Genomic DNA, 12,279 nt, shown 5'->3' on the forward strand with positions numbered 1-12,279 from the left:
CCAGTGACTGCCAGATTGATGCTTCTGTCATACAAGAATGTGACAATAGTTGCTATGGGTTTCCTGATTCGCTTAATTAGATTTTTCCCTGTATAATTAGCACATCTTTAGTCTGAACTTCAAACTATGTCACCAATTTATTTTGAAATTAGAGAAAGTGTTGGAGAAGACTTTATTCATCTTATTTCTTGTAAAAGCCTGTGTTAAGACCCACTAGGAATATCATAGAGCAAAATTATTAAGAGGTCAGTATGTGATGTGAAAACAGGCTGTTTGACCTAGTTTTGGCTGTGACTGAGACATCCGAACTGACTGAAATGCAGCAATGGGGAGAATCTCTTTTTGTTTTGTATCTCAGGATTGAGGTGAAGCTGGTGGGAAAGAGTAAAGTAGCTTTGCAATAAAATATCAATTCAGTTCTGGGGGTCATCACACACAAAAGTGTGCACAAGAAAAACTTGTTCACCATGCTGGGAGGAAAGGAGGAAAGGAGCATTGTGGAGCAAAGAAAGGTAGATACACAGTATGAAACTTTGCAAGTCATTTTATTCATACATGCAATCACAGGAATTACAGTGCCTTGGATTTGTTTAGTAATGTTTCTGTTCTTTCATGGGCTCTTGAATAATCAACCACTTTTTTCAGACAATAAGTTGCTGAACTATTGTAAAACTACCAAAAGTTCAGTTTAAAAAAAGCCTTGATTTCACACTACACAACATAATATACAATTATACAATAGGGTGGTGACATACCCCAGTATGACCTCAACCAACATGCAACAGAGGCTGAAGCAGCCTCAGCTCTCCCTCCAGCACCATGGTCCCATGGGCCTTCTAATGTCCCTGCAGTAGCTGTCTTCTGTGACACTCATCCTCCTCATATCCAGCTGTTTTCAGTGCCTTTAGGAAGAACACACCCTACTGAGCACAATTTTTCCTCTGTCTTTTTGCTATGGAAGCACCAAGCGCAAGCGTTCTTTGGTTGGCATTTCATAACGCACCACAGGCAGATCTTCCAATGGAAAGTGAGAGAAGTGACATCTGCTTAAATGTGAATGCTGCAAAGCAGGCCAGAACACAACAATCACCTACACTTTGTTGTTGTTGTTGTTGTTTCTTTGTTTCTTTGTTTGTTTGTTTTTGGTGATTTTGGTTGTTGTTAACTTGAGCTAACATTTTTTTCCATTGCAAAATATCTCCCATACTGGAGAAAAAGGAATGACAGTAAAGATCATTCTGCCATTTCAAGACTTCAAGGTTCACATTACTGATGTTTTCTTATCTCATAGGAGAGGAAAAAAAAAAAAAAAAAAGAAAAAAAAGAACTTTTTAGCACGTATGTATGCTACTGCAGGCTGCTCTTACAAATACCACTGACTAAATTTTCATTAACTATGATTTCAAAGCAGAAGCACTGATACTGATAATATTTATATAAACATTTTGATATTCATTTGGGAAAAAAAAAAAAAAAAAAAAAGACAAGGGATTTTGGGAAAGGCAAAAGGTAAAATAAGTTGACAGATGTAGCATGGGTTACTTTTCTTAAGAAAGTTGGTTCCCATGTTTGCATTGAAACACATTGATATCTTCAATTTTAATGTTATTGATTTAGCATCATGTATTGCAGTGTAATAGGGAGCAGCCTTTGCTAGTCCTTCCTGAGAATTTCAATTCCCAATTACATTCTTCAGCTATTTGGTTCCTAAGAACATCTTCAAACTTTGATAACAATTCATGCTGTCAGCATACAAAGTCAATTTTACAAAATCCAACACAACTAGTGCCTGCTTATGTGAAGCCTGGAGCTTACTTTGGTTCTCCACGAAGGCCATTTGATATCTGCTGCCTTTTATGGTTGACCTTGAAGGAGAGTTCAGTTTGGTAATTTATGGCAAACACCATCCAGGAAGACCCATTTGCAAGATTCACTGTCACTTAGTGCTAAACGATCGCTCCTGACTCTGAAGACAATCTGAGTCCCTGACAGAGCAATCCCATAAAAAATATTGCCTGGCCACCCAGGTGTCTTTTCCAATTATCTGGAGTAGGAATTAATACTTTTAAAAGCTGCTAGTTTTTGAAAGGTTATTACAATTTATTTCACTAGTTTCTTTTACACATTATGATGAATTGGTTTATTACGCTGTTATTTTCCATGTCAGCTTTTTTAGAAGATTGAATCATAATGTTGAAACATTAGAGTGAATGGCAAACATATTATTTTACAGCTGAGTAATATATTTCCTCTAAAAAATTGTGCTGTGTTTTTAATAACAAGTAATTTTATTATTATGTTGCTTAATACTGTTGTCCCACATTATTTATTTCTATCTGGTAAGGATTGGAGGACTTCTTTTAAGATGCCAGTGATATCTTGGTCATGACACAAAATATATGAATGTGCAACAACCCAAACTGTGAACTGTGCTTGGAAGCATAACAATTCATAGCTTCTCAGTATCAGTTTAATATATGGAGCAGCTCCAGGGAGAATAAATGGTTAGAATCACTTTAGTGGGCTTCTAAATTTAGAAATAAAGGGTATTTTAATCTCATGTATTCTTCTTTGATTTTTTTTCTTTCTGTGATAATCTCTGGTTTTGGATGCTATTTTTGTTCCCTGAACCCTCTCCAACCAATCTATAAAAGGATGGTAATTAGCATTTTAATGGGAATAGTTGAATCTCACTGTTACCCTGCAGTGAATGTATTCCTATTTATGTAGATCTCAGCAATACTAAAAGACAGAAGAAATTCAACATTTCATCTTTTTTGGAAGCAGGTTGGGGGAAGGGAGAAGATGTAGCAACATGAAGGCTTCCACTCATTTTTGACACTGTATCTGCATATAGAACAGTTTATTTTTTCAGCATGAATTCTGAAATTTTGGCACTTGATCATCTGTTCTGCAGGGGGCTGAGTGCTTTGAACTCCTGTTGACTTCTCTCACAGCACAATAAAATTTCCATCCTAAGGTGCACAGCAATGCCCTGCATATTTTTTTTAATTTGGAACAATTAACTCAGAATGGTTTAGTATGAACTACTGTTAAAAAAAAAAAAAAAAAAAAAAAAAAAAAAAAAAAAAACTTCCTAAAACTTCCTATAAGTAAATAGTGTCGATTTAAAAAGTTGACACTATTCTTCAAGCAAGCACGTGCATAGATAAAGATTTGGAACTCAGCCTAAATGTTCAGAGTTTATGACACCTACAGCTCAGATAGGAAGATAATGGCATTGAAAATAATCTTCCCTCAAAACCAGAACTTAACATTCACTGTTAGAAACCCTATTTCTGTAGGCATGAAGGACAACCTGCCATCAACTCTCAGAACCTCATAGATATTACTGAATTTCATTCTCCATTTCATTAGGCTGATCTGCATGGCAGCATAGAGGGTAAGGCCCTGATGAATTTATCTTCTGTATGGTGTAGTTTAAGTTTATAATATGCAATGCTTGAATTCTTGCTTTATGCCTTTGCAACAGGTTCTGTGCAATGCCACAGTTCACAAGAGATGGAATGGGTTTATGGATAAGAATAAATTATATTTCAGGAAAGCAGGTCCTGGTTTAACTGGGAGAAGCTCAGGGTGCTGTGTGTGAGACCATGGTGCTGGACTGTCTCTGAGCCCCACACCAAGGTGTCTATTCCAGCCTTACCCAGACTCCAATGTGGGACACACCAGAGTCCCTCCACATGGTTCAAATATGGCCTTTGTGAATATTGAATTGATATTGCTCCTGTGTGTACATCATGAGGTTCCTGTTTCCTACTAGACCACAAATCAGTAAATCTGTGGCTATGTTGACCAATCTGTTCATTCTTAAAAATAAATGCTTCCTGATTGTATTCAGCATATCCCACGTAACGCTGGTGAAGATGAGTTAGAAAAGACAGTTTTCCCAGTCCTATAAATATTTTTCCCACATTATCATATCAATCTCAGTGAAAAAGATGACATACCTGAAATTCACATCCATGCAGGAGAGATTTCCAGATATTTCTGATAGAAACACTGAGACTGTAAATAACTGCATAGCAGTCTTTCATTTTTTCTGAATATCAAGATTTATTTCTCCTCAAGATAAATATTGACCTTGGCTTTAAATTGGTCAGAATTAATCTTTCTAGTCAGTAAATCTTGATATTCCCTTCCACAAAAATCAATACCTGCTTAGTATATCGGATTATTGAATGTAATTAATAAATATAGCTCTGCATGAAGATTTTCATAAATGGTAAACAGTCCAAATTTAGGAGCTTTCAAAGAGGCTCACAACATGTGAGCTATGTAGACTATTTCAGTTTAATGTTAAGAAACTGCTGAACAGTGCATTAAATAAATTACTGTATTGCTAAGAGAGTTACAGTAAGGTCTGTTAAGTACTTATTTAAAAATTGGCAATAGTGAACAACAAGAAATAATTCAAGTAACACCTCTAGTTTTACTTTTTTTTTTTTTTATCCTTAATTGGTTTTACACCATTGTTTTGACACCCTTGAATTTAAAAACTTGTGTATGTGTATATACATATATATACACACCAAGAAGAAAATGCATGCTATGCACTAATCCAGCTGTCAAATTATAACTTTCTTAATTATTTCAAATCAAATTATAAAATTGATGTATCAGAGCAACGGAAGAATTCCACTCTGTCTTCAGAGCTGGCAGAGCCCACTGTGGGTATGAAGCATAATGAGCTTCTGGTGTTGCAAGAAAAAAAAAAAAAAAGAGAGAGAGAGAAAGAGAGAGAGAGAGAGAGAGAGAAAGAGAAAGAGAAAGAGAAAGAGAAAGAGAAAGAGAAAGAGAAAGAGAAAGAGAAAGAGAAAGAGAAAGAGAAAGAAAGAGAAAGAGAAAGAGAAAGAGAAAGAGAAAGAGAAAGAGAAAAAAGAACAAGAACTGAAAAAAAAAAAAAAAGGAAAAGGAAAAGGAAGAAGAAGAAGAGGAAAAAGAAAAAGAAAAAGAAGAAGAAGAAGAAGAAGAAGAAGAAAAAGAAGAAGAAAAAGAAAAAGAAAAAGAAAAAGAAAAAGAAAAAGAAAAAGAAAAAGAAAAAGAAAAAGAAAAAGAAAAAGAAAAAGAAAAAGAAAAAGAAAAAGAAAAAGAAAAAGAAAAAGAAAGAAACATTTTTACACATTTTTACAGCCTGTTGAGATCTCTGGAATGACTCTGTACTTCAGGTTTTAAATTTAAAGGGATGTTTTCAGGATGATTTAACTCACCTTTTGAATGGGAGAAATTGTTGTTCTTTGTTTTTAATTGTTAACAGAATACAAGACATAGTTGGCTCCTGCCAATTTTTCAAAATTTTGTGTTTATTTTCTTTTAAGCAGCATTTTTATTCAAAATTAAAATACTTATGGCAGGATTTCTTTCAAAATCCTTTTTTTTTTCTTGAATAGGAATATAGTGAAAGAAAAGACATCTTAATTTCTTTGCGTTTTAATGTTACTATTTACTTTTTTGGAGGATATGTAAGATATGTTTTCATGACTCTGTGTGGGGGGGTGTGTAGGTAAATAAATAGAGCATAAAATGTAAAACTAGATTATATCGGCCCAGAGCATAACATGTAAAACTAGATTATATCAGCCCATTTTGAGCAATGTATAAATATATGTAAAGCACATAGTGATCCCCAAATTGGTAAAAAAATATAGCACATACTGCTTTCAGATAACATATTGGCACCTCTTGGAACTTCAGATGGAAGTATTAACACTTTTGTCATGTGCATATCACCTCCATGCATAATGAAATATCTATGCATTTTAAGTCTTTTTTCTTTTTTTTTTCCTCTAACAGTACCGTATGTTTCTGTATGTGCATCCACAATAAAAAAAAAAAAAAAATGGCATTTTCCAGAACATGCTTCTCCTTCTTTAATTTCAAGGAAATTGCTGTTGTTTTGTTTTGTGATTTTTTGTTTGTTTGTTTTTGACAGAAGCATTCTTATTTTTAAAGATAAAGTAACTGTTAATCAATGTAAAATTAAAGTGTTTATTTTTATTACACAAAGAAAAAGTGAAAAGATTCTTCTCACTTACCTATAAGTTCTCATACTGCCATCCTTCCTTTTAGCAGGATGTCATTTCAAAAAACTGTCTCCTTTGTACATAGACCATCAAGTTGTTCCCAGCGTGCAGAAGCCCTGCAATAGCTCCCTAGAGAGATATTCTACCGAGTAGTGGAAGACTGCAGTAAATGTAATATGTTTGCCTCTGACAGTGCTGAATTTCCTCTGTCTTCATTGTGATATTTGGTCGGGGTGATGCATATTCACACCTCCCCAGTGAGTCCAGACACTTAAGGTAAAACCTACTGCTCTTATTTCCCATTCAATTTCCTACATTTGTCTATCAATAAGCGTCCTTGTGAAGTTTAATGTTCTTGCCATATTAATTTGTTCACCTATATTAGCTATATATAATATTTGACTCACCATGAAACATGAAACAAATCTAATTAGTTCCACCTTTGTTCCTAGACAGGTTATTAGCAATTCATTATTAGGATAAAGTAGGTTTCATAAACAGTATTTAGCTGTCCACAAGCAAAGACTGCATTGCTAGATCTGCTAATAGCTTGGCAAATGAACTGGGGTAAACTCTTGCCCCATTCCCTCATCAGGAAAGAAAAAGATTTAAGATGAAGTCCTTCAGAGACTCTTCTGAACTTTGGGGAAATAAAACCCTATGCATTTTTAATATCCATATTGCAATTGTGCCCCAGTAGAATAACTGGGTGGGATTCACCTCACTTGACATTGGCTGAAGAAGAGCTAAACATCAAGTCTGAGTTAGATGGTTAATCATTAAAGCTATCTCTCTCATCACAGAGAATGATAACAAGTGATTCCACTATCTATCTTAAAATAGTACCATTGGCAGAAATGAAAGGCCATTGAGAGGTACCTGTTTTTCTCCATTGCCTGCAGAGAGAGCCTCTATAGCTAAATACCTGGATTTATCTTCAAATTTTTGTTGTTTCATATAAATAAATATTTTTGTCAGTTCATGTTATGTGTATTCATGTTAACATTCTTTGCTATTTAGCTTGTTTTACATAACAGAGTCAGTCATGATAGTAGAACTAAAGAAATGTCAGTAGTTAACACTCTTAAAAATTATTCTGGCCTAATCTGATTTTATTTCCTTTTTTTTATTATTTTTATTTTTATGTTAAGAACATGTTCTGTATGTAAACGTATGACTTGTTCCCTAAAAGACTTTTTTTTTTTTTCTAGAATAAAACAAAATAAAAGGGTATTGATCTACATTTGCACTTTCTAAGGTCTGCCTTCCTCATAAAGACAAATTGTTTGGGAAAAGGAGGTGACTTCTATTTTGTAGTTTGGCAATTATCTATTAATATCTTAATTTCATAAAACTGCAGACTAGCCTCCAATTGACCATGCAATTCATAAACTCAGATGAAGAGTTAGGTAACCAGATCAGCTACCACTCAAGAGAGAAAAAGCAGTCATCTGACCAATCTCTTAAATTTAACAATAGATAAATCGTAGAACTATAATTTTTGGATGTGGTTTTAAAATGAAACCCAGAACGTATGAGGGGGTGCTTTGCAGCCACAATAGCTACATTCCAGGCACTCTTTGTTTTGGACAACTTTGACATTTCCTTGAGTTTACAATAACCAATCTAGCAAGCCTAGTTACCATATCATTAGAAAAACATCATACTGGGAAGTTCATTTTCTCAGATAGCTTAATTCAGCTCCCTTTAGTCAATGAAATTACTTTGTTGGTTTAAATGAAATTTGAGTTATGTACTACATACAGAACATCTGTACAGAATTGCTTAAAAATTAATTTAATCTAGTGTACCATTTCAGGCAAGAATAAATATATTGTTTTTAAGGAGAAGACTAAGAAACAAGACAAATACAGAATGATACTTTAATACAGAATGATACTTTAACATGTACCTTTGCTACTCTCAGCAATTTGCATTTGCGAGACTGAGCTGCATGTTGTAATCACATCACTGTGTTTAATAGCTTTTGAAAGATCTTCCACTGAAAGTTTTCAATCTACCTTTGAATCCACTTATATTTTTGACATTCACCATGAGTTTCACAACTCAATTACACTTTATTTGAAAAAGTACTTTCTTTTGTTTATTTTAAATCTCCTAATGATAATCTTATTTGGTTCTTCCTAGTGCTGAAAAATAATGGATAATCAGTCCATGTTTAGTATCTCCATGCAATTTGTGATTTTATAGACATAAATCATATTCTCTTCCTTCTAACAATATTCCTTTTAAATCTGAAAAGTTCTAGTTTACTTAATTACCCCTCCTAGGGAGGTCATTGACCAACCTTATTGTTCTTCTTTGAAGAATGTTTAATTCTACTTTATCTCTTTTGAAGTAACATAAGCAGAACTATCTGCAGAATTCAGGATGTAGGCATGCGAGGAATGCACACGGTAACATAATGATGTTTCATCCCTTATTGTCCTTCCCTACCATTTCTGTGTTATTTTAACTACCCTGACCACTAAGCTGACATTTTGCGTAGGGGTATTTGCATTCATTTCTTCTGATGAGTGAAAGCTGATTTTCATGACTATGTCTTAGTGTGCATGTATACTTAGGTTGTTACTACTAACACACACTAGTTTAAGTTTTTGACAAAGTTTTGTCTGACATATCATTTTCATGTCATTCAGTAACATGAGATTCCTTCTGTAATTCTTCTCAATCAGTTTTTGTTTGGAATAACATGAAGATTTTCTCATACCAACAGTATTAGTACTCAATCTCACTATTCAGCTCAATTTCCAGGTCAGTTTTGTCTATGTGAGATAACACATTACAGCAGAGACTTTTTTTCTTGTATTCCCAGTTAGCAAATCAATGCAATGTTTCCTAAAAGAAAAATAAACTGCCATAGTGTAATTTACCATAAATCTAGCAATATGTATAATCAGAAAGATTACATAACTAATGACTTGGGATTTTTCAGGCAGAATCAAAGGTGTATACCAATTACATAGCCAAAAGAGGATTCAAGGGAAAATCTATTTAGAAGTCATGCTACAGTTGATTGGAAAATGAAATGCATATTCAACAGTTTCCTTGGCCTCTATTTTTGTTTATGTAGGCTATAAAAAAAAAAAAATATGTTCACATAACAGCTACAAGTAAGGATGTTGCCAAAAGTATGTTTCAGGTCAGTTTTTCACTCGTGATTGTCTGTTGAAATGTTTACAATCTTGAAGTACATACAGTGTGCAATTAATCTTTCCATTTACTTCACAAAGACTTTAACGTCAACTTAAGACTCGAAACTATCATTATCCAATTAAATAATGCACTTTTTTTTTTAGTCGTGCTATACCTTTGAATAATGCTCATTTATTTTTGTCTCTTGTTTTGTGTGACAGTAACACTATCAAAGCTTATGCAGAAACAGTTTGAGTATTAAAAAGCAAAGTTTGTGTTCTTAACAAAAAAGCAATGTTTTTATTTTATTTTATTTTATTTTATTTTATTTTATTTTATTTTATTTTATTTTATTTTATTTTATTTTATTTCAATGATAGATATATTTGTTGTGGGAATTATGAATTTATAAGAATTACATGGACACCTTGTCACCAGAAATATCTGCCTTGAAACACACAATATGTCTGCCCTATGAAATTATTTTCTTTATGAAATAATCACCTATTGTAAAACAAATATTCACACATGGCAGTTCACACAAATATGTATTACAACCAGTGTAATTGGCAGAACTTATTAAAAGTCACCCACATAGTTATCATATTCACGCACCAATAATCTTAATATCTGCAGGCTTTACATGTTGCCCATTATTCTGTAATTACTATATTTTTTAGTTCCATTATGCTTAGTACTTAATGTTACACCAGATACAGTCACTGGAACCTGTTGAGTCAGGTAAAAAAGGTCAGTGTTTGTTCCTTTTAGGTCAGAATATCCAACAAAGTTCTGCATATCAAAGAAACTCAGAAGTGAGCTTGGAAGAATGATTATCACACTTATTATTGCCTATGATCACTGTGTATCACTAGATTACATATGACATCATATGAAATACGTGTGACCCTACCCATCTCTCTCCATCACAAAACCTTTCTTACAGAAAAACTCTAGTTTCTGAGATGTTTTAATTGATGCCAATGTACTGGTGCTATTGCAGAGGCACCATGGACATCCTGGTATTGGAGCTAGGAAGAATACTCAAGCTACATGTATATGTTATCCAGGGGAAAACAGACTGTTTAATTATATTCTATGCCTATTCTTTGCAGTTGTCATATGTACTAAGTACAGTCAAATACACGATTATAGCACATTAGTGATTAAATCTTTTCACTAGAAAGAACAAGAATTTTGATGTAGTCCTTGTGCTGAAGTTTTAGAGTGTGCCGCCACACTTGTTTGTGGAAATGCATCCTCTGAAAAGAGGCCCTGTGTGAATTCCACCTCTTCGATCCTTCCTTTTTCCTGATACTACCTCTCTTGTCTCCTTTCCTGTTTAAACAAGTGCCTCTCCTGTAACAGATCTACAACTGCTCATATGCATTGGCATACAACAGTATTAGTTTCAAATCAAAACTTGGATTACACAAGTATATTGTGTTTATCACAGAATCACAGAATTGTCTGGTTGGAACAAACCTCAGGATCATCGAGTCCAACCTCTGACCTAACACTGACAAGTCCTCCACTAAACCATATTGCTAAGTTCAACATCTAAATGTCTTTTAAAGACCTTCAGGGATGGTAACCCCACCGCTTCCCTGGGCAGCCCATCCATGTATATCTGTTGGAATAGCTTGTTCTGGATGCCATCTCCAAGCAATTGGAAGAGAAGAAGGTTATGAGGATGAATCAGCATGGATTCACCAAGGGGAAGTTGTGCTCGACCTACCTTGTTGCCTTCTATGATGGCATCACCAACTGGGTAGATGAGGGGAAAGCAGTGGATGTCATCTACCTTGACTTTAACAAGGCTTTTTATATTGTCTCCTGTGACATCCTACTAGAAAAACTGATAAAGTGTGGGATAGATGAGTGGATGGCAAGGTGGGCTGAGAACTGGATGACTGGCTGAGTTCAGAGGGTGGTGATCAGTGGTGTAGAGTCCAGCTGGAGACCTATGACTAGCGGTGTTCCCCAGGGGTCAGTGCTGGGTCCAGTCTTGTTCAACATCCTCATCAACCACCTTTATGAGGATATAGTGTCTGCCCTCAGCAAGTACACTGATGACACAAAACTGGGAGGAGTGGCTGACACACCAGAAGGCTGTGCTGCCATTCAGTGAGACCAGACAGGCTGGAGAGATGGGCAGGAGGAAACCAAATGAGGTTTAACAAGAGCAAGTGTAGAGTCCTGCACCTGGGAAGGAACAGCCCGAAGTATCAGTACAGGCTGGGGAACGACCTGCTGGAGAAGAGCTCTGACGAGAAGGACCTGGGGGTCCTGGTGGATAACAGGTTGACCATGAGCCAGCACTGTGCCCTCATGTCCAAGAGGAATCCTGGCATGCATTAAAAGGAGCGTGGCCAGCAGGTCAAGGGAGGTGATCCTCCCCCTCTACTCTGCCCTGGTCAGGCCTCACCTGGAGTACTGTGTCCAGTTCTGGGCTCCCCGGTAAAAAAAAAGACAGGGATCTCCTGGAAAGAGTCCAGCAGAGGGCCACAAAGATGATATGGGGCCTGGAGCATCTTCTTTATGAGGAAAGGCTGAGAGACCTGGGTCTGTTCAGCCTTGAGAAAAGAAGACTGAGAGGGGATCTCATCAATGTTTATAAATACCTGAGGTGTGAGAGACAGGTGGATTTGGCCAACCTCTTCAGTGGTTTGCAGTGACAGGACAAGGAGTAATGGTCACTAGATAGAGCACAGGAAGTTCCGCACAAACATGAGAAAGAATTTCTTCATGGTGAGGGTGACGGAGCACTGGAACAGGCTGCCCAGGGAGGTTGTGGAGTCTCCTTCTCTGGAGATATTTAAGGCCCATCTGGACACCTACCTGGGCAGCCTGCTCTAAGGAACCTGCTTTGGCAGGGAGGTTGGACCCGATGATCTTTCGAGGTCCCTTCCAACCCCTTCAATTCTGTGATTCTGTGGTATTTTCCTAAAAGGTACATGCACAGCCTGTAGTGTAGGCAAAAGAATTTTTCTGCATCTATAGAACTACCTAAGTAGTTCTTAATACAAACCCCATGGTAGCTCAAACAGTAATATAGGTATAGAAAGGAAAATGGCAT

General features: G+C 35.8%; 1 protein-coding gene across 5 annotated transcripts in view; it reads left to right on the forward strand.

Annotated features, from left to right (window-relative positions):
- The window catches only part of HS3ST5 (heparan sulfate-glucosamine 3-sulfotransferase 5), a 195,183-nt gene that overhangs the window by 130,842 nt on the left and 52,062 nt on the right, over nucleotides 1–12,279 (forward strand). Inside the window, exon 1 of one of the 5 annotated variants that reach the window (XM_072036094.1) lies at nucleotides 5,072–6,320. The exons of the other annotated variants lie outside the window; for them this stretch is intronic. The gene's annotated coding sequence lies outside the window, so the exon portion shown is untranslated. Of the gene's footprint in view, nucleotides 1–5,071; nucleotides 6,321–12,279 lie in introns of those variants that run through there. 5 annotated transcript variants of the gene reach the window in all.

Source organism: Anas platyrhynchos, chromosome 3 (genome assembly GCF_047663525.1).
Source record: "Anas platyrhynchos isolate ZD024472 breed Pekin duck chromosome 3, IASCAAS_PekinDuck_T2T, whole genome shotgun sequence".
In the NCBI taxonomy this organism is placed as follows: Eukaryota; Metazoa; Chordata; class Aves; order Anseriformes; family Anatidae; genus Anas; species Anas platyrhynchos.